This window comes from Pinus tabuliformis, chromosome X (assembly GCF_031772625.1).
Source record: "Pinus tabuliformis cultivar Carrire ecotype Pingquan chromosome X, CPIR1, whole genome shotgun sequence".
Classification (NCBI taxonomy): domain Eukaryota; kingdom Viridiplantae; phylum Streptophyta; class Pinopsida; order Pinales; family Pinaceae; genus Pinus; species Pinus tabuliformis.
In genome coordinates, this window is record NC_142308.1 from 1,239,025,968 (window position 1) to 1,239,048,868 (window position 22,901).

Sequence of the window (22,901 nt, forward strand, 5' to 3'; positions counted from 1 at the left end):
CTGTTGCTTTTTGTGCAAGTGACATTTGTTGCACTTGTTCTTGTAATTTTGATATATCATGTAGCATTTCTTCCTCTTCTTCATGAGTCATGCTAGAGCTTTCAGGTTCCTTACTAGGTGTTTGCATTTTCTTTCCTCGGGGCATCAGTTACCGATAATAATGCTCTACTATGCCCTTTGAATTCCTTTAAAATAAATTTTCAAACCAAGCTTAAGCAAAAATTAAAGAAAATCTACACACCTTTTTTCACTTTGTAGGAGCTCGATATTGCCTCTGATGTATCTCTGTACTTTCTGATCATCTAGTTCTGAATTTGTGACCTGTAGTAGCCTCTGTGTCCTCTTTCCAATGCCACAAGTCTGACCCAAATTGGATTCTCCAAGGAAGAGTTATGCGAAATCTCCCACAGTGACTTGATTATAGACTAGTTCAGTAGAGCGAACTTGTACGACGTGCCACGTGTCACTGTTTCAACCTTTGACTCTAAAAAATATATAAAAGAAACTACAGTCCGTCCTCTTTCTGTACCTTCTTACGAAATTTCAATCCGATGCTCAGAAAGAAAGTTATGACGATTTTCCCCAGGTCACCTGTTTTGAATGTAATTCAGGAGTCTGCAAAAAGACCAACTTCCTCAGATCATATCTCCGAAAATATCGCGCGAAAAACTCTGAAATTCGGACCCAAGGTTCAGCGCGATTTCTTCTCAAATGGGTTTTTTTTGCGACTTCTGAAACGTCACAGAAAAAAAGTTATAGCGAAAATGCCACGATGACCTGTTTGGAGCAGCGAAACCCTAGAATCCAAAGCTCTGATACCAAATGTTATGAAACCAGCTCAAGAAAAGATAGAAAAGAAAGATCAACGCCTTAGAATTCAGCCTCTTCGAGGGGGAAACCTCCTTTACATTACATAAATGAACAATTCTTGGATGATACAAATGACAAAACCTCCTTTCTATATATAGGAGTCTAAGGAGTCACAATATAATCCAGCCGACCTAACAATAATAATATAAAGCCACAAAAATAACAATAGAGGGATTCTATGGGGCACAGAAATAACAATATGTGGGTAATAGGGGCACAACAATATAAATAAGGGGTATAACTACAATAGTAATGGGGTAATCACTAGTATTATAGGGACCCAACATCATCATCTTCCTACTGGTCAGCCCAATTGCCAACTAGCTTAACCTGAAACTAAGATATTGGCTGAGTCTCCATCTTGAGAGCTCTATCCTACTCTCACTCAACCATCACTTCTCTACTCTGAGAACTCCCTGCCTTGCTGCTCAAGGTTGCACCTGTCTCTACCTGCAACTTGTAGAGATTCTTCACCCTCACACCTATCTGCTTCTTACATCCAAAAGCTAAGTGTTGGAGGTATGTCTTACCTCTGTTGAAGATGATATCATATCCCTTGTCCTCAAGGGTAGCTACCAAAACAAGATTCTGCCTCAATCCTGGAACATAAAGGACATCTTTGAGATGAAGAGGATTACCTGACTCCCTCTAAAAACTGACAGTACCAACTCCTCTAGCTGCATACTGACCATCATCTCCTAGCTAAATCTGAAATTTCACGTCCTTCTCGTTCAGGCGGTTGAAACTATTCTTGTTCTCGGTCATGTGGAAGGATGCTCCTTAATCAATATACCATATATTTCTATGTGTTGAGCTTGCCATGCAAGCAATAAATGAGAAATCTTTCTCGAATTGGGCAAAAAAGTCATCTACCTCCATTGATGCAGCAACGTGATCCTTCCCAACCCCCTTCTTCTTACCAGGACACTTAGAAGCATAGTATCCAAACTCATGGCAATGAAAGCACTTGATCTTGCTTAGATCCTTCTTCTTGCCCTTTTCACTGGACTCGACCTCTCCTTGGCCATTCTTGCCCTTGGCCTTGCTACTCTTGCCTGCCAGGGCATAGTTCTCCTCGTCCTCTGTCATAACTGATCTCCCTTTTATGGTTCCTCTTCAGATCTCTTCATGTATGCAGTCAGTCCAAAACCTTTCCCAATTTGGGAAGTTCTCTCTCCCACTAACAACATCCTGGAACCCTTTCCACAACTTGTGAAGTCCTATTAAGGCAAAACTCACAAGGTCATGATCAAATACAACCACACCCACACCACCTAGTTCATCTCGTACCCAAGTGAACCTTGACAAATATGTGTCGATGGGCTCATCCTTACTCATCTAGATACTCCTCAGCTTCTCCTTAAGAGCAAGCTTCCTAGTATCACTGTTACTCTAATATAGCTTCAGGATGGTATCGTACATCTCAAAAGTTGTCTTCTTCTCATGGATATGAGACACTATATGATCTTTAACCCCTTCTAAAATAATCCTCCTTGCCTTGATATCATTCTTATTATGTTGGGCCAATTGTTGGGGGTCTTGAGGTGGCGCTATCGCCTGCTTGATGAATTCTCCCACCCCATTATCTTCCAGCATTATCGCTATCCTCCTTTTCCATGGAAGGAAGTTTGATGCTCCCTCTAAACAGTGATCTGCTTTCACCCCTTGGTATGCCATCCTGCTTCCCCTGAGATTTCTCTTAAAAAATGCCCACTAACAGCCTGTAATCCTTCACAAGAGGCCGTACTTAGGGCTTGGAGGTTGCCCACTTCACTGTTCCTTTAGTCCTTCAAAGTCTGCAAAATCTTGGGCTTCAATATATCTGTCACTGCTAGCACTCTTGTTGTCCTTCACAAGACCTTTGGTCTGGACTATTACTTCTGTCCCCAAATCAACTCGGCTTGTGCATCTAAGTCTGAAGCTTTGACCCTCTAGTTAAGGCTAGTGACTGTCCATGTCAGCTCCCCCAAACATGGTGCAAAACTCCGCCAGGAACCTGTGGTTATCCTCCTACAAGCCTTCTATATGCGCTGGACTATAGGACTGTTTTGTCACGTGTTCAGGCCTTTCAGCCCCTCCAAAACAAAGGCTACAAGGCTCGCCCCACCTTCCAGAATACACAGAAAAATCTTGGCTTATGTAGCTGAGAAATCCACACAAAAAAAAAATGTACAAATCTGTCCTCCTCTACTCGGCCTGCTCTGCTGCCAAACCCGGCTCTTAGACAGTCACAAGAACAAACCAACCAGGACTCGTTCTCACCATTGCTAAGCTCCAAAGATCTGCAGCCTAATCAGATATATTCCTCCTCTATGACAAGTTGTTCTTAGATGTGCTATCTTTATTCTAATCCATGCTCTGATACCATGTAGAAAATCAACAAAATTCTGATCTACTGTAGTGAACAATCTGAAAACTGAAAACTAGTTTCTTTTCACTAAAACACAGAATTTCTCTACTTCAAATTTGCAGTGGAATAGGAACAGAAATAAATACAATTCAAGATAGAATTTTTATAGGGAACCCAACTGGGAAAACCCTCTGCTTGTTTATTGATAGAAACTGAGCAATTGATCTCTTACAAATACAACTGTTTCACTTAGAGAATACACCCTTCTCCCTGCTTATCCTAAGCATGAAACCCTTGCAAGAATGCTGATCAAGCTGCCCTCTTCCCTTCCTCCTGCTCTGCTCTGAATTCCTAGCGTCAACCCAAGGAAACAAGTCCCTAATTCCTTGCGCAAGAGCTGATCCTTTAGTTCCTTAATTCTAGCGCATGAGCCAAGGGAAAACTGCCTTCTACCAACTCGCACAAGACTTGTTCCTGCCACGTTTACTTACAAGTTTACACACAAAACTGGTGCATACAAGAATGAATACAATTGTGCCTTTGTTCCTTCTTTATAGAAATTCGGATGGCTAAAATTAGTGAATTTCGAGTTAAGGAATGATTTTGTGATTGATTGTGTTAGCATGGGTTAACTGCTCATGCAACTCGTCCTCTTTCAAGTCAACCACTTGAAACTCAATCACTTGTGCTTTTCCTCAATCAACTCAAACTAGAAAATCAAGAACTCAACCTTCAATTTCAAGTTTCAACACATCAGTTAACTGCATCCTAACTCGTCCTAATTTATAGGGAATCTCCTAATTTTTAGGAACTCGAATCATGCACAAAAAGGAACTCGTTCTGGCTCCTATGATTAAGACACAAATCAAGGAACCCTTTTCTCGCTAATATTTTCAACATGGAATTAATCCAGTGGTAATGCAAATGCTAGAAGTGTTTGTTTCCATTAACCTGACTGTGTCCGTGTATTTAATTGTTCTACCATGGATATGTGTTTCATTTTCATTTGCGGTCCATATTTGCCTTAAAATTACCACAAGTTTGTAAAAAGCAGGGCAAAGGAACACTGATGAAGCAGAAACTGAAAAAAATACATTTCAAATGCAAGTAAAGGCGAAATTGTAAGGAAGAGAGAACTCACCATCTAATTCCTTTTTATCCACACAAATATCGAAGGACTTGGCAAATGCAAAAAATCCCACCATCAACTGGCATGGCATACTGCTTGGGCCAACTGCAAACTTAATCTTGTCAGAAGCGACATAAAAGAAAATGTAATGTAGTTTCCAGCAGGAATGCAACAACCAATTACAATATTACAAGAAAAAAAGGACCAAATAGATGAAATAGAATGAACTGCTTTTGAAGGCATTTCTCTGAAATTATTTTCAGTAGTGTGCATAGTGAATGAATGCAGATAAATGCTATAAGTTCTCTTTTGTCCATCGTATCTTGCATTTGTAAAACATAACTGCCAATTGTGCAAGGTTAGTTCTCTTATATATTGAATTTGCAATGATTTCAGACCATTCCTTTCATGCGGCAGTTAACCTAATGTTTCAGGTCTAACAAATAACACAGAAGTAAGATGAGAGCAAACAATTAGCCAGTAGAGCATACACTCGATGCTATAGAACTAACTTCAGTATTCAAGGAAGAAAGAGGAATTTCTTCAATGGGTTCTAGGTGCTTCACAGACTTATGTTTAAAAAAACTTCATATATTAACCTTTTATCTTGCAACATACATAGACTGTACTAATGCAAACATAAAATCTTATACCTTTTCCAAAACATAGCATATAGCAGTAGACCATATAATGGAAAGAATCATTCAAAACAAACCTGGCATAGATGCTAGTTAGCATTTCTTTCAAAATAAACATGGGAAAACATAAGATTCCACCATTTTGATGACAAGATAAAACCTGTTGGACTTTAAAAGCTCTCAGAAGAGTGGATAAGGTTTTCAAAAATTCTAAATGATAAAAGGATGAAAAGCTACAACTAAGACTAGAGGCACTTTAGGATGGAATAAGCTGCACTTATTGATGAAAAAATAAGCCCTATAGATAAGAAAGTGTTGACGGTGGTGGAAATCCACCAACACGAAGGGGATCTCCCTGGTATAAAGTCCCAATTAGACTCTACACTGTTTGTTGTGGGAATCCCATCCAAGATGATGCCCCGGCCGCCATTGTGGTGAATTTAAAGATACGCCTTGGGAAAAAATTGCAACATAAGATCAAATTCATATTACTTTTGAGACAAGCAAGAAATGTTAGCTTTGTGAGACATACAATTATAATGAATATAAGGTGCTTCCACGAACAGAGTAAATAGAGTGAGCCTTTAGAAGAGCAATGATAGCATTAATCTAATAAAGACACACATACATGTAAAGAATCATTGATTCATTTTGGTATGCATCATTTTGTGGGTGATTATCCCTAAGAGAAAAAATTTCTCCAAGATGGTCCTCAACAGGAAGCCAGTAGCCCCTCACAACCACCAACTAGCTTGTTGTGCCACTTCTCCGCCACCTGAGCCAACTATGTAGTCCCTCACCCATTTTCCATGATCGTATGTTTGAAGGTGGGCCTCCCAAACCTACAACTATGCCTTGTCATTTGGTAATTGAGTATTGTAGTCTGCTTATCATGGACACTTATGGACATGGATAAATGGGGGGATTTGGCGGGAAAAATGGGCTAGATTTGTGCTCTTGTCCCCTAGACCCCTTTAGGATGTTAACCTTGGATTCTAGTCCCATGGGATCTCTTTTACTAACCCTTTCGCTTTAGGGATGGTATTTCATCGGAAACCCTGATTTTGGTTATGTGGTCCTGCTCCCTCATCCACATATATTGCCCCCTTTCCACTCATTATAACCCCATTCATCATTTTTCCCACCTGGGTCCACATTCCTCCACTAGGTCCACATAGGGCTAGCTCTCCCCTTCCTCTTGCCCCCACCTTGGGTCAGGGCTGGAATGATGCTTCAGAGGTTGATGCAGCTAAAAAGAAAAGTAAAAGCATAATTGGCCACATTCAACAGGAAAATGTACCACAAAATGCAAAATATGGTCGGAACAAACACATTTAGCACGTGGACAAAAGCCAATACAAGAGCTCTACCCCATCATCATAGCCATCACCCTAGTTCCGACAGACTCTATGAGCCTCCTTCATTATATAGGGACCCATGATTGTCCCAACCCCTGGTGGGCAATGAACCACCCTACCTTAAAAGGGGGTATCCACTGTTTGAGCCCCGAGCAGTTAATTAAAGAAAAATCATATAAAGGAAAAAGGAATATAAAGAAGGGTGGAAAAATCAAGGTCGGGGCACCTCATGTACCACGATTGCTCCTTTCTATACGTTATATACCCAAGTGTGGGCTTCCCTTCTACTAGATACCCTTGTACCCTAACATGTGGCCCAAGGCTGCCCCTTCTCATACCGTTCTTTATTCACCCTTTTATCACATGCCACCACCTTTTAAAGGATGTACCTTGGACATATTATCCCCTTTAAAAGTAGAAACCACCTAATGGAATACTTGGTTAACCCCATTTGGAGTTTGGAGACAAAAGCACATGCCAAAGCCCATTGTGGAAGGGCAGGCCATTATGAAGTCATTGTTTGTGGTCCACGATTTGTAAACTCTATTACTCGAGTTCCTTGATGACTTGTTATATTGGAAGACTAGGGTACGCATTGGATCTTATGCAGGATTGCAAGTGGTCTCCATCTTGGGTTTGGTCTCCCTATACGGGGCCCTAACCCTCCAGAGGGCTACATTGGCACATGTAGGGTGTGTGTTAAGAGCCATAGGCCTCCACAACAGTAGACAACACTCCATGGATCCCTAGAGATGTTCATAGATTGCTCGAGATTCACCTATTGGACAAGGAAGATGCACCTAGTTCACCTTTGCCCAGCTAGCCCCACAGATGTACCATGCACTTGGCAGCTGACCCAGGACTTGTAGGATGATGTGGCATCACCTACACCATCATCTAAGCCCTTACATATGGTTTGCATGCATCTTAGACTTACTTGGAGACCCATGACATCACTTGTGCCCTCACACCCATTGGGAGCACCACATGTTTATTATGTGGAGAACAAGGGGCCAACCCCTTGTCCATTACTTTTGGAAGTCCAACTCATCATTTTGGCACTTATGGACTTCATCAGGTTTCTTAGAGAGCCCAAAGACATGCATTATTGATCATTCGACCTCTTGGGAGGCTTACTATATTATTTGTGAGCTAATTTAGTGGGCTTGTCAGCAATAGATAGTTATTTGCACACTCTTTTAGTCGATGAGCTAATGTAGGCTCAAATTAGGTAATTCTAACTCCTAATGAGTGTATAAATAGGAGAGACATGAATTCATTTGTATCATGTCTTGGATTGGATCATATCTTCTTGTGATATTTTCGCTATCTTTTGAGGATGAGACTTTTTGGATGAATGGATGAATTTCAATGTTTGGTTATTCTTCTTTGTCTTGGAGCTTCTATGATTGGCATATCTTGGTGATTGGATATATTCTTCTTACATGTAAGTACTATGTTAATGCTATTTTGATTCTTTATGTTGTTGCATTCATGATATTGGGATTTTCACTATTCTGGGGTTAATTCGTTGCTTTTCTTGGAACGAAATTGTGGAAATTAAATCTCTAAATAGTATTTGATCATGATTGGGCTATGTTTGAATGAATGAATGTTCCTAGAGACATCCTTGTCTTGAAAAGTCACCAAATATTGTTGAACGAAGTATAAATTACCTTGAAGCTACTTCCATTAAGCCCTAATGCCCAACAAAGTTGTCTTTTAGGCCTCCTTAACAAGTGGAAATCAATCCAAACTCTAAATCTTCCATGACTCCATCTCTCCCAAAGGAAAAAGCACTGGTCCTCCTTTGGTGATCACTTTAAAGCTTATTTCTTTCACCTTCCCCTCTTTTTCTAGGCCTAGCCTACATAGGTCACCTAGGGCATCAATTATCTCACAATCTAGCCCTCCAAATACTTCAATTTTTCGTCCGCAATTGCGTTGGTGTGTCCTCAAGAAGCCCTCCAAATTTCATGAGATTCCGATGTTGAGATCTTGAGATATCACAAGCCCCCTCCCTACTTAGGTCAAGTATATCATTCGTTGCTAAATCCTATCCCCTTGACCTCACCTCGAGTCCACTTGGTCCCATGTGGTCCCATTCACTATCAAGGTTAATTCTTCAAAGATTGCTTGGAACCCAAGTTTCCACAAGAATTCTAGGGCTTAGGGATCTCCTTTATAAGACACATACTCAAAACCTAACCCTTAAAATTCTCCCCAAGCCCTTCCTAGAGAGCCTTCCATCTTGTCTTCCAAGACAAGCAACCCACAATCTTGAGCCTCTCTTGTGAATAGGCTTCTAGAATCACCCTTCATCCTATATGTGATCTATTCATCTTTGTGATCCTTATCATACCTGGTCTCCTCCCATCAGTGAAAGTCCATAAATAGTAGGGAGTCTTAGCTGATGTGACAGTGAGCTAAGTCTCCATTGTTGCCCTTGATCTAGCAGTTGCCCCTTTAGGAGTCCCTTTTAGGCCCCCTGTTAGTTTGAGCGGTAACACATTTGAAAAGTAGTTTTCAAATAACCATGATCATGAAAAGCAAATAGGACATGCAATTTCAATTAGAATATGTACTAAAGACAACAAAGTAGTACATTCTCCTTAATACATGTAAACACAAACATATACCGCAACCATTAAAAGAAAAGTCTTACAATGCTTTTGATACATGCCTAAAAAGGTTGTCCGACTCTTTGAGCTTCAAATGATTAAGTGGAAACGCCAAAGTAGGCAATTACAATACCATCACACTTGCTCCAATAGTGGAGTATTAAGCCACAACTTGCTTCTCAAAAGAATGATCTCTCTCTCCTATGCTAGCAAGAGAAGCCAAGGCTAAAAGTCTTGTTGCTTGAGCTATGAGGATCTATATATAACAAATGAGGTGACCTTTCACCTCCCATGTGACTCTTGAGCTCCCTCATGACTCTTGAGCTTCCGTATGTCGTTTGTACTTCCTTGTGACTTGTCACATTCCACATGTGACTTTTGGGCTTCCACATATTTTTTATATTTTTCATTACAAAATTTACATTTCACAAAATTGTGGCAAAATGCAAAAGAATAAATAAACATATTTGTGCTCATATTTGGGGAAAATGTAATTCATCCACTATAACATGTGTTGCAAAGTGTAATTAGGTTCAATCTTCATAATTTGTATTATTATGTATTTTATATAAAAAGCAAAAAGGAAAAGAAGAAAAAGAAAAATTGTTTTTAAGCATGGGCTTCATGCTCATGTCAAATTATTATTTTATTGAAGCATGTTTTTCATGCTCATTATTATTTGTATTGGTCAAAGTCAAAGGCTTATTTACAGCCTAGAAAAAGATTTTTAAAATATGTAATTTGGGTCAAAATTGTCTCTAGATGCCAAATTGGCCCTACCCCAAGGGACATGTCTATTCGAACACCTTAGGACAGTATAAAAAGAGGGTGGGTTGAGCCCATTTGGATACACACAATTCACATTAATTGGTCTAAAATATCGCAGAAAATAATAGCAAAGAAGAGGAGGGCCGAAGTCTGAAATTGAAGAAAGGGTTTGATGTCAAATTTGTGGAAGTTTTGCCTTATCACATCTCTTGTTGAAGATTGGTTGCTAGTCTCTTGTTTTTGATGAGTTTGTTGTCCAGAAGGAGGGTTTGACTTGGCATCTAGAAGGTTGGTGTCTTTCTGTAGTCATGGGTCTTGGATATCTCACTTTGATTTGATTCTATAAGGAAAAATTTTCTGGGTTTTGCCCTAGCTTGGAGCCTATATCTTGTGTTCTTTTTATTTTTGTGATCTTCATGTTTTGTACGTTTGATAATTGTTTGATGAAGAAGAACATAATAAACTATAATAAGAAGCCAACAAAATTCACAAGCAGTTATCAAAGAAAGAGAAATCTAATCTAATTTGCAAGCCTCCCAATTTCTCAACAACATGAAGCTCTATTGTAATGTATTGATACCAAGCTTTATATTCCACTATTATGCCTTCGACTTTTTGCGGTAGGTCTGGATTGTATCTCATCTTGCCCTCCAAGGCATCTGGGAATATGGTTTTGGAACCTACTTGTATATTGTTCCACAACATGACTAGCCTCATATGTAACTTGATTGGCTCACCTATATATTGTAGAACAATTTCCTTAGTCACCTCTAAGTCACTCTAGGTAGCCACATGTCTGATGTGGTCTAGAACTTCCTTCAACTCCTGCCTAATAAAATCTTTATGTTTTACTTCCTCGGGTGCACCTATAGAAGGTATTTTGTGTAGTCGTACCAATGCTTCCAATCCATTGTGTAATCGCATATAAGCTAACATAGTGTTGGTTATATGGTTATTAAGTTGATCAAAGGATTGTATATGCATCTTCATCTCCACTTTGTCCATTTCAGCTTCAATCCTTCCTTTCCTAGCCAACAATGCAGGTGCATCTAAGTACTTGGCACCCCATTCCTGGATCGTGTCTATAGTTGTATGAGCCAACTTCAAGATTCTCAAGTTTTCCTGTAATCCTGTATGGATCTCGTACAAAGGCGCCATCACTTTGTGTAATATAACCATTTCTTCATAAACTTGCTTCAGCGTGTCTTCCATTGGCTTGAGTTCCTCCAGTATTGCTGATTGAACGCCTTCTATGCTAGAACTTGCGGAACACATCCTCTAATTTCAATGAGTAATTGTCCTATTTGTTGCTTTGCACTAGCCAGCTCTTTCTCAAACTATTCTTTCTTGCGCTTAAGATAATCAACATTCTTCTCTGTGCTTACTGCAAAAGTTGCACCCGCTGAAGCAAGAGCTTTTCGATTGGTCTTTGTGTTCAACACAATAACTCTTTCTGTATGAATAGAAATTGGTCGATTTGTCTCGTTCAGAAAACACCTCCTTCGTACCTAAATACTTTTATCCTTGAGCTCATCAAATGTGAAATTGGAGATGTCCATGATTCTATCTTCATCTGGCGATGGAATCTTCATTTCACTGAAAGGAAGGTGCCCACCTGTAAGAGGGGTTGGTGGCTTGATCTTCAAAGGGGCTCCATGTGAAAATTCTGAAACCCAAAACCCTATTGCAGCAACTGTGAATTATTCACCTAATTTTTATTTTTAATTAACAATATTTTATTGTTTCCTACAACAAATATTGAATAACTCACACTACAACCTACACAAATAAAATTGTGGAAAAATAAACGCTGGAAGAAATGTTATAACACACATAAATTTACACAGTTATTTTTGGACCAATGTCCCCAAAAAAACCCAACTTGGGAAAACCAGTGCAGCAGTGAGGGTTTTATTTTATTATGCAACAGTGAAATTTGATTACATCTATGGATGCTCAACTGGCTATCCAAACAGCAAGAAAATTTGAGAAAAATCTGAAGGGAATTACCCTTCTCCCACAAGCAATCTCTGGCTCAACTTTCCCTATTAAAAACTTGGCCTCCTAGAGCACTATGTCAACCTCTGCGTAGCTAACTGGACGACTTGCTTCGGACTAGGCTCTGATGAAGTCATTCTGCCTTTGGATGCTGAGGAAATTGTCTCTTCAGCTCTTTGGGACTCCTTCCCAGCCTCTGGAACTGAGAACGGTTTTTCTTCTCTCCAAATCAAATTGCCTGACTAAAGCAACTACACTAACCCTCAACACTGCCTCTCTGGGATAATTCGACTCACTTGTTGCTGCCTCTTTGGATCTGGAAAATAGTTCCTCTTGATCACTGTCTTTGCCCCTCACTCACTGCTTCGATCTCTGGCTCTCTCTCCAGCAACTGACTGTTGCTACTCTGGAAATCGATCTACTCATGAAATTGAACTTCTCAAGTGTGTTCTCCAAGTGCCCATCGACTTCTTCTTATAATCCTTTGTTGGGACTCCAACGACCAAGATTAGATTTTAATCGATGCCTAGGATTAACTTGAAGTCGATGCATGTGAGTTTCTAGAACATTCACACCTTAACTTGATTAATTTTGATTAATTAACCATATTCCCTAAGTTCAGACTTAGGAAATATTTAAAAATCGACTAATAATGTAATTAAGCCATCTCTAGGTGTACTTTCCAGAAATGATTTCTAGGTTTTGGAGATCTCCTGTATTCTAGCCTCCACAAAATTTCGTGGCTAGAACACATCCAATGCTACAAAAACTAACACTACGATCAACTTAGTTTCTGCTATTTTATCGTCTTCTTCCTGTTCATCATTTGTCTCGTGAGTGATCAAATCTTCTTCTAGTTTCTTTGCTAGTTCCTCCTCTTCTTGTTTCTTTCTCTTTTCTTCTTCGAGTTGTAATATTTGTTGTTCTTCTTCTTCCCTTTTTCTTCTGAAGGGCCTCCTCTTGTTGCTTGTTGAGAGCTTCCTCTACTTTCCTTTTCTCCAACTCTTCTTTCCTCTTTTGCATAGCCTCTTGCTTCTTCTTTTCTTGCTCTTATTTATGCCTACGCTCTTCTTATTTCTTTTTTCTAGCCTCTCCAAGTTTTTTTTCCTTTCTGCCTCAATTGTCCCTTTAGTGTTTGAATCAACTTTAAACTTCTCACTCCTCTCCTCCTCAGCGTCTTGTTCCTATTTCCTCTTCAACTCAACATTATCCAAAGTGTCCATTCCCCGTTGAGTCCCTTCTTGAGGCGTATCTGGCACATTTGTTGTGTTAGAAGGGCCTGCTTCTTCACCTGGTCCAACTGTTCTAGAGGCATTATCGTGGTTCTTGATCTTTTCCTTGTCCTCCCAGGAGACAGAAGCATATGCCCAAGACATACCTCAGCTTTGCACAATGTTGTTTGCATATACTTCTAGGGTTGTATCAGTGATAACCCATCTCATCGAATCTGAGGTGATTAAGTTCAATTTTTGTCTCTGCTACCTTTAATTTTATCAGTTCATATGACCCTATTTGGAGAGGGAAAATGGGCCATGGTGACATCTTTGACCTCTGCAATTGTTGAGATAATCCTATACAAAGAAGGTAACCAACTTCTTGCATGACCACACTTTGCAATGTCCCTTAATAATAAATAATAAATGATAAAAATAATAAATGATAAAAAATAATAAATAATATAATATAATATTAAATAAATAATAAACAATAAATAAAAAAATAGTAATAGTAAACAAATAGTAAATAATAATAAAATAATTTAATTACATGCTCTAAATAAATATAAATAAGAAATAAAACAAGAAAGCAGTAAAAATCAGTAAAGCTATCAAAAAGTAAAAACAAAAGAATAAAACAAGAAAGCAGTAAAGTTGCATGTTGACACATGGAGTGTGTGCATGTGGTTCCCCTTCCAATGTTTGCTCTATTTAATAGATAGTGAGGAAGATGAGAGGCATTCCATCATTTCGTGATTCCACCATCCATTTTCTTAGGAGAATAGTGTTGTGAGACAAAGGATTCCCTGGCAGTAGTACGTTGATCGAAAGCTCGAGGGTGGCCAATTGTAGCAAGATTTTATGCAACTGAGCCTACAGTATCTCTTTAAATTTAGGGCGTTTCTCTATCGTTCATTTTACTCATTTGACCCGCATGTGCATATTTTGTTGCATTTGAATGGCTTTGTTAATTATTTTTCGTTTGAATTGATGCCTCTTTGGACCCAGTTCACTTCATTGTGTGTGGATTATTCAGAGCATATGTGCTATTAGCAGTTCGTAATAATATTTTTTGGCATCTGATCAAACTTTCTCATATCCTTTGCCTTCTAGAATTAAATTGGTGAATTCAGGGTGGGGTCACTCCTAAATTCATCATGAATTGCCATAGCATGGGTATGTAAAGTTAGAGTCTAATTTTCAAGCTGAAACATTGGAGGAATTACTGATTTTGACGTTGCATGCTAACCATTTGACGAAATGTGTTCTTGAAAACTTTGCATCTGCTCAACAACTAGGCTTGAATTTGTAGGCTGGAATGCCCACTTTATATGCAGGTTTAGACTCAAATTTGTAAGCTAGAATGTCTATTTTCTATGCCTAAAAGTTTATAGTTCCATAACTATGTGTCACAACAGTTTTTGAATTTCTTGGAGTATTTTAATAAATCTGAAGAATATGCCAGTTGTAGCATGAGTCTTGGTATGGGCATTAACATTGACAAATCATAACAAATCCCTGGGCATATATCTTCATTTGTGTTATATTTGGACATTATTTCAGATTAGCGAAATCTCTGTGACTATCTATTAAAATTGGCAACCAGGGCAAAACTTCATGTGGGTCATCTTATTCATGGCTAATAATATTTTTATTAGATTCCTCTCATCGAGAGGTGTAGGATTGATATAAAGATCATCCGATTCCGATAAGTATTCATGGAGATATGAATTTATTTTGATTATGGAATTATTATCAAGCCGACCTACAACTCATGTAGGCTCAGAAGCTCAACAGTCGCATCTATTCACCCACCAACGTTGTGTATAAATATAAGAGGACTTTTCCTCATTTGGACTCACTCATCTCATCACGTCTCTCTCTCTCACACATGTGAAGTCGGAAGCTGTTGAATTTGAAGCTGCAACTGCAGAAGTAAAGATTGACTTGCGTGGCCTAGAAGATCTCCTCTTTGGAACTACGCTGTAGGTTCATCTGAACCTCCTCTGAAAGCCGCAACTTTTGGTGGTGGAATGAAGTCAATCCGACAAATGGTTTGCAAGATATCGACTGCCCTAGCTTGAAGCCAGAAACTGCTGAAACTGAAGTTGCAACTGCAGAAGTAAAGATTGACTTGCGTGGCCTAGAAGATCTCCTCTTTGGAACTGCGTTGTAGGTTCATCTGAACCTCCTCTGAAAGCCGCAACTTTTGGTGGTGGAATGAAGTCAATCCGACGAACGGTTTGCAAGATATCGACTGCCCTAGTTTGAAGCCGGAAACTGCTGAAACTGAAGCTGCAACTGCAGAAGCAAAGATTGACTTGCGTGGCCTAGAAGATCTCCTCATCTGAACTGCGTTGTAGGTTCATCTGAACCTCCTTTGGAAGCCGAAACTTTTGGTGGTGGAATGAAGTCAATCCGACTGTCGGTTTGTGAGATATGGTCTGCCCTAGTTTGATAATGAAGCCGCTAATGCTGATGCTACTGATCTAGGGTTTGCTACTGCTGATATGAATCAGATTTATTGTACTATTTCTCTCTGCTGAATTATTGAAGATAAAGAAAATTTGATCAAAGGGTTTCCCCACACATTGTGGGGTTTGTCCCTGGCTAGCTGCCACATCTTGTGTCTCTTGCCTTGGCTTGTTTTCTGTCGATCGTTTAATGTTCTATCTGCACTTTACTTTATGTACATGTGATTGCTAATCCGTGGAATATAATAAGAAAGAGAAGTAAACTGTTATAAGCATAGAACATACCATAACTTAGCACTATCCCGTCAGGATGGATGCATACAGACTATTTGATCAAATGTATGAACGAAAATTTTCAGCTATATGATGATTTTAGAGTTGAGATAGCAAGTGGGAAGCTTTGCCTTTGATTCTTGAATCACTTTCACCACTTTGAAATTGCCTCAGAATTTGACTTCTGAACATTATACTTGCCATCAGCACTTGTCAAAGGATTATGTATCTGGTTACATTGGTGTTTACATAAATAAATAACCAAAATTTGAGCTAGGACCATTTTTATTCCGGGGTGATTTCTTCAAATTCAAAGAAAATACATCTCAATTCTGTTTCAGATTTGTGACTCTGTCTTCTTGCTGCCCTATTTGAATGTTGTCCATGTATTTAGTAAACACGCTAATTTCAGAGCTTCCTCTGTTCTATTACTGTCTGAAAATACGTGCTTCGTTTTGATAATAGCTCCATTTGCATGATGGAAACAATAGTTTGATGATTAGTAACAAACTCATTAGTTTATGGATTTGTCTATCCATGAGAAGGAGATTCCAGTACATTATACCTATATTACATTGAGAGCTATCCTACGTCTGCCGAAAACAGGGTATTTCCCTGCAGCACAGATACGAACTGAAATGCCATTTAAGAGTGTTATTTAGGGAAACCCCTAGTGGTGATTAGATTCACCTTAAGTAGAGGGAGGAAAAGCCGAAGTGATAGTGGTTTATCCGAGTTGCCAGTAGTGTGACTGTCTATTTCGCTGAATGCACAAGTTTGTGAGTTTTCTTTGATCTATGGTGATTGCACAAAGCATAGAAATAGGTGGGTTGACTGTGTTGTAGTATGCAAAGATCACTGCTTTGACAGAATAGCTCTTCACTAAACCTCAGTCTGTTTTCTCTTTGGGCGAGTTGCCGAATGTATAAAAGCTTTGGCAATATAACGAGACTTGGATATTGCATATAGTGATAAGTTGTATGTTGCTGATGACGTTTGAAGATCTCTAATATTGACTGCAATAATAATTCTTGTTCTAGTGACAATGTTTTTAATTGTTATTTTGACTCACCGTGATGCAGAATATATATATATGCTTGAAGGGGGTTAATTTCTGTTTTTGAAGATTCAAATGTCCCAAATTTAATAACCCAATTTCCAACCCTGAGTTCATTTAAATAGGTTCGATTTCATTTCAAAACAGTTAATGAAGACAGATAATTACTAAAGAGCAAGTTACAGGGTGTTAACAGCAGTAAATGTGGAACTTGATGGTCCTATTCAAGTTTTACTTGGAATTTTGGATTATGATTCTGTTTCTGAGGAATTAAAAAATTTTCGAGGGTTCAAAAAAAATTTCAAATAAATCCCAAACCTCTTGAAAACTAATCGCAGTTATATCAAAAACTCATCTCAATCATGATTCTTCCCGGTATCAAAGAGTCTTAACGGTTTCTATCTATCAAATTAAATATATGACGAATTTTCTTTTCTGTCGAAAATATACAAAGATCAATCCACGAAGGAATTTGTATTTCGTCGTATTTCAGCAAAAGCTGGCCGTCATTTTCCAGATCTCGTGCTTAAGATCAGACAATACCTACAGGCTACACCATTATTTCCCATTGAAATTTCAATAGTACACGTCTCTTAAATATTGTGCTACCTGTCACAAGGTGCGTTGAATTTCCACCCTGATCCAAAATTTTCCGTCCGCAACGAACGCGACAAATGGTTGGACGCCTTCCTCGACCGTCCGTTCCACCATTAACCCATCTGTCCTCTTATCCATGGATCACCCATCCCATTGTTAACGCGCTTGTCCGCTGACAGCCACTCCATGGATATGTGTTTTAAATAAGTTATGGGAGGAATCTGAACCCTCGACCCACCAATGGACAAGCACCTTAAATATCATGTGACAACCAAGACCGCTAAGCCGCACCATGTGACGGTACGTAAAAATAAGGTCTCTTTTTCTCACCTTTCCATTCAAGGTATTTAAGATGGAATAAACTTCTCTCTAGGTTATTGTGTGGCCGATAGCAAGTCTTTAGTTTCCTTTATATCATGAGCTTTTGTTTGAAGTCATAAACTTTATGTATGTAGATTTTTTGTATGATTAGAATGACTTGGACAATGTAGGGGAAAATCTAAACAAGTCCAACCTCTCATCCAAAAATAAAATAAAGTTTAAGATTCCATGCCCTCATCTTGTGTTGGAATGCAAATGGATAAAATTCCAAGTTGTTCATGGCATTGAACAAGATAAGGATAGTGATGAGAGATAAATTAAACAACTTATGTCATTCAATAATATAAGTAAATCGTCGTTTACAGTGATCATGTTTCAAAATAATGATGGGATGTTATTCTTTCAACCATGGTTTCTTTTTGGAAACTCAATCTTTTAGTTTTGATTAAAAATATTGATTCTTACATAAGGTATACTTGTCTATTAAGTTAGGATGTAAAATTGATTTATCATGTGGGTTTCCTTGATCTAGCCATAATATCGCTAACACTATTAGATTAGATTTACATTTGACCCAAGTAGAGTTATCTCTACCTTGTTGATAGAAGAATAACTAATAATATGTTATCCCTTATTGAATTAGGTAAGCTTGATCATTAGCCAATTAGGACTTGATTTCGTCAATTGATTATAGATGTAACAACTTTTCTCATGGTGTTTATATATTGCAAGTTATCACTCATAGTTGGTGTAGTTGATAAGTTATAGGAATATACATGTTTAAAGGTTTGAATGATCAAGCATAAAAATTGTTTACTTTTTGGCAAAGAAATAAATTATGAAGTTAATGAGAAAATTCTTAACATGAAGAGTAAGAAGGAAATTCAATAGAAACTCTATAACAAGGCCATGAGAAGAATTATGCACAAATTGACAAGAAGAAGCCCAAGAAGAATCCCAGCTGGAATAAGGGTAAATCTATAAGAGAAGAGATCAAGTGGGAACTTGATGAGATAAGAAAATCTTTTTAGGATGAACAATGACAATTACACAAGTGATGGATAAATCCCTAGGGTTCAACATGCCCTCATGTAGGTGGATTAAGCATGACAAAAGAATTAAACAAGGACGATCGAGTGTATGTGTGCCATTGGATAAGCAGAATATGTATAGTGACCATGGAATTTTAATTTTATATTGATGATTTAAAGAATGATTGTACAACCAGTAATATCTTTACAATGAATTTCACTAAAATTTCCTTGAGGAAGGAATAATACATGATGAGAGATTATGGCTCGAGATGATGAGGCTCATTTAAAATTTAATGATGTACTTAAAATGAGTAGACCTGGTCAACTTAGTAGTTGGAAAAAAAAATTGGGAATGATTATCAAAAAGTAATCAATGTCTTGATGAAAACATGACACTAATAAGATTGGTGAGATAACCTAGATCCTAGGGAGACGTTGAATAATCTTATTTCATAGTTGGTATTCATTGTTTATATAAGGAAATGGAATTGATTCATGATAAGAATGATTATAGTATTATTGTTCTATATTTTATGTGTATTGAGATGATTCTCATATTTATGATGAGGTTTCATGATATGATGGTATGAGGATAATGATGCACATGTGATTCTTATAGCGATGATGTATCCTTATGATGATGATGATATGCATAAGCATTATGATGTTATGTCGAGGTATATTGACATATTCATATACTACATGATGATAGGTATTTAATGTTGAATACTCATGATGGATATGATATGCATAACGTGACATAGGAATTATGATGCTATAATATGAGGTTTATTGACATGTGGTTCATTTATTATGTGAAGTCATGATATGTTTTTGATGCAAATATTTGATGTTATAACTTATGATGTATGTCATGAGGTGAAGCATGTGATAGTTGCATACAAATCTATGACATGCATGAGCATGCAGTTCATTATTATTCATAATGTTGCGATTAACAATGATGAAAGTTCTCTTGATGACATGCCAGACTTGGCATGTGAATTATTTTCTATGATACTATGATGGTATAGCTAATGCATTGGCTGCATGTTGAGATGTGGTGATTGACAGGTAATCACAAATGGGCCAAGAGGGCTGGTTTATTTGATGATCTCAAAGGAGCCCATACCTGTGAGGGAGAATATGTAACACCATATGGGCTAGGGACAAACTCAAACAACACTACATATGCCAGTGGTTCCTTTGTCTTGTATAGCTCTTGAGGGCTATGGGACCATCTTGAGGAGGCCAAGTGCCTGATATTGAAGGCTATATGCCCAATATTGTATTGGGATGCCGAAGTCTGGTAGGGGTGTAAGGGCTTCGATGCCTCGGATTGTGCGCCTTAGTGAGTTGTGGAGGGAGTGGGCCAACCTTGCAAGATGCCTGGAGACATTGAGCACTGTACCGGATGCCTGGCTTGGGGCCTTGGGGGCAAATGAGGTTTGAGTCAGGCACGAGCCTTGGGGCCAGCATTGGACTAGGATACAGACCGAGGAGGCTTATGCCTAAGTCTGAAAGTGGGAAAAAGGATAGAGATTCCTTGGGATTTCCAGGGTGTTGTGAAACTTTCGATGCCTGCTGGTTATACTAGTTCAGCAGAGGGTGTCAGGACTGTTACATGAAGTAATAAATAACAAAATAAATGTAATTTCCCTTAATAATAAATAATAAATAATAAAAATAATAAATAATTCAACTTAACTTCGGGACGAAGTTCCTTAAAGTGGGGGACTATGTAATGTCCCTTAATAATAAATAATAAATAATAAAAATAATAAATAATAAAAATAATAAATAATATAATATAATATTAAATAAATAATAAACAATAAATAAAAAAATAGTAATAGTAAATAAATAATAATAAAATAGTTTAATTACATGCTCTAAATAAATATAAATAAGAAATAAAACAAGAAAGCAGTAAAAATTAGTAAAGCTATCAAAAAGTAAAAACAAAAGAATAAAACAAGAAAGCAGTAAAGTTGCATGTTGACACATGGAGTGTGTGCATGTGGTTCCCCTTCCAATGTTTGCTCTATTTAATAGATGATGAGGAAGATGAAAGGCATTCCATCATTCCATGATTCTACCATCCATTCTCTTGGGAGAATAGTGTTGTGAGACAAAGGATTCCCTGGCAGTAGCACGTTGATTGAAGGCTCGGGGGTGGCCAGTTGTAGCAAGATTTTGTGCAACTGAGCCTACGGTTGAGTGGAGAGTCATCCCCAAGACTTTGTTGCAGTTAGCAGAATTCAACTAGTGTTCCACAGGTAAGTTGTCTCTCCTCACACTCATTTATTGAAATTTAATGTTAATTAATCGATAAATTGTGTATTGATTATAAATCGCATGATTAATCTAATTAATTACATGTTTTTATTTCAAGATTGTTACACACTTTATCTGTTACAAACTTCAACATAAGATGCGGACTCTTATAAGCTCTGAACACCATGATAAATGTACCCTGAGATGATGTGAACCAATCTACAACTTCAGCTACGGCTTCCCTGGCTTTATCGATCATGCAAGGTGCCTCAATACCAAAAATCATATGATATAACAGTGCAATGAACTGCTCAATTATCTTCGCATACATCCCCCTATAGCTAGTTTATGACAATATCTTGCAGTAGAGATGGGCAGGAGGTTGCTCTTTGTTCCACTTCCACTCCAGACCCGCGAATTCATTCTTGGCACACATCCCATCTAGCATGTAGGCTGACATATAGAACTCGAGTTGCTCGCCTTGTCAAACCAACTGAAAATCTTTCCCTCAATAGCACATGGGTAAACCATATAGACCCATCTTTCTTCAAATAATTTTGTGTTTTCCCATCCATACAGCCTACAACACATGGCCATTAGATATTGATATACTTTATTCAATGACTTAGTTATGTAAATCCCATCAGGCTTCTAGCGAAACTTGCTTGGCTCTTGCCACCAGATCTTGAGAATGTCCTCCATGGAATACTGAAGAGAGAAAGCAGCATAGAATTTTGAATTCAGATATTCCTCCGGCTTCGAAAACTTATAATATGAATGAAGGTCATGGGGTTGGTATGTGGCAAGCTCTTGTCCATTTTCACTTCTAAGGATCATGCTTTTAGGATCAATATGTTGCAATATCCACCCGATTACCTCTACACAAGGTAAAATTGGATATCGGCTAGCAATCTTGTAGAATCTGGACCTTTTAACATTAATATACACTTCCCTGTCCTCTAGATCTTCTGGGAACTCCTTCTTGATGAAGTCTTTAAATATCATCTACCATGTCAAGGTGGTGGACTTTTCTATGAAGCATCTTGTGTCTGATAGGATTGGTGCTTTGGATTTTGGACTGTCCACAACACCTTCAATATTGCTTTCAGTGGCCTCTCTTGTTGGTCCTTTCCTTGTAACTGGAGGCATGGTGTCAGTAGAAGATGATAAACTGATAGGCTTCGGATCTGTAGTACCTGGGAACTGAAATTCACTCATGGAAAAAGCACACAATTAGTCTCACAAAAACACCTACTCTACCTTGTTTATTTATGCAAGATATTAATTGTAGGGGGATAGTGCACTAGCTTTGGGCACAAGCGCACAAGCTAGAGGCAGGCTTAATTGGTTTGGTCACTGAGAGGGCGCAATGCGCTGGCACTATCAAGAAATCTTAGTCTTGGCGCAGGGTGCAAGGTCTAGAGGTAGATGTTAGTGGTCTGGGCATTACGAGTGTGCAGTGTGCCAAAACTAAGAGAGGATCTATGAGTCAAGCTCATGGCGCATCTGCGAGGGCCAAGGGTTGGCATGCTTGTCTACTAAAAGTGTGCAGTGCACTATCAAGACCAAGCTGGAAGTGATGGGCACATGGTGCAGGTTCAAGGAGCCAGGGAGGTTGGGACTAGGTTCTGGAAGTACATTATCTGCCAATGAATAGAGGCCCTATGAGGTGGGCACATGGCGCAACCATTGGAAACAAGGGTTTGATGAGTCCATTGGCTAAGAGAGTGCAATGCATTGATACTTTAGATTGAAAGGTTTGAGTGTTTAGAGCTGGCGCAAGGTATTAGAACAAGGGGTTGCCCAGAAATCGACTAAGTGTGGAATGAAAGGAAGCAAGAGAGCGCACAAAAATGGAATAAGACTCGCCACACACGCACATAAATATACAATTAGCATATGACAAGTATACCAACAAT

At 38.5% G+C, this 22,901-nt stretch overlaps 1 pseudogene across 1 annotated transcript in view; it reads right to left on the reverse strand.

Annotated features, from left to right (window-relative positions):
• LOC149144444 (nudix hydrolase 19, chloroplastic-like) overlaps window positions 1-22,901 on the reverse strand; it is a 216,527-nt pseudogene that overhangs the window by 59,657 nt on the left and 133,969 nt on the right. Inside the window, exon 5 of the transcript XR_016264228.1 lies at window positions 4,362-4,454. The product of XR_016264228.1 is annotated as a nudix hydrolase 19, chloroplastic-like (transcript). The remainder of the gene's footprint in view (window positions 1-4,361; window positions 4,455-22,901) is intronic.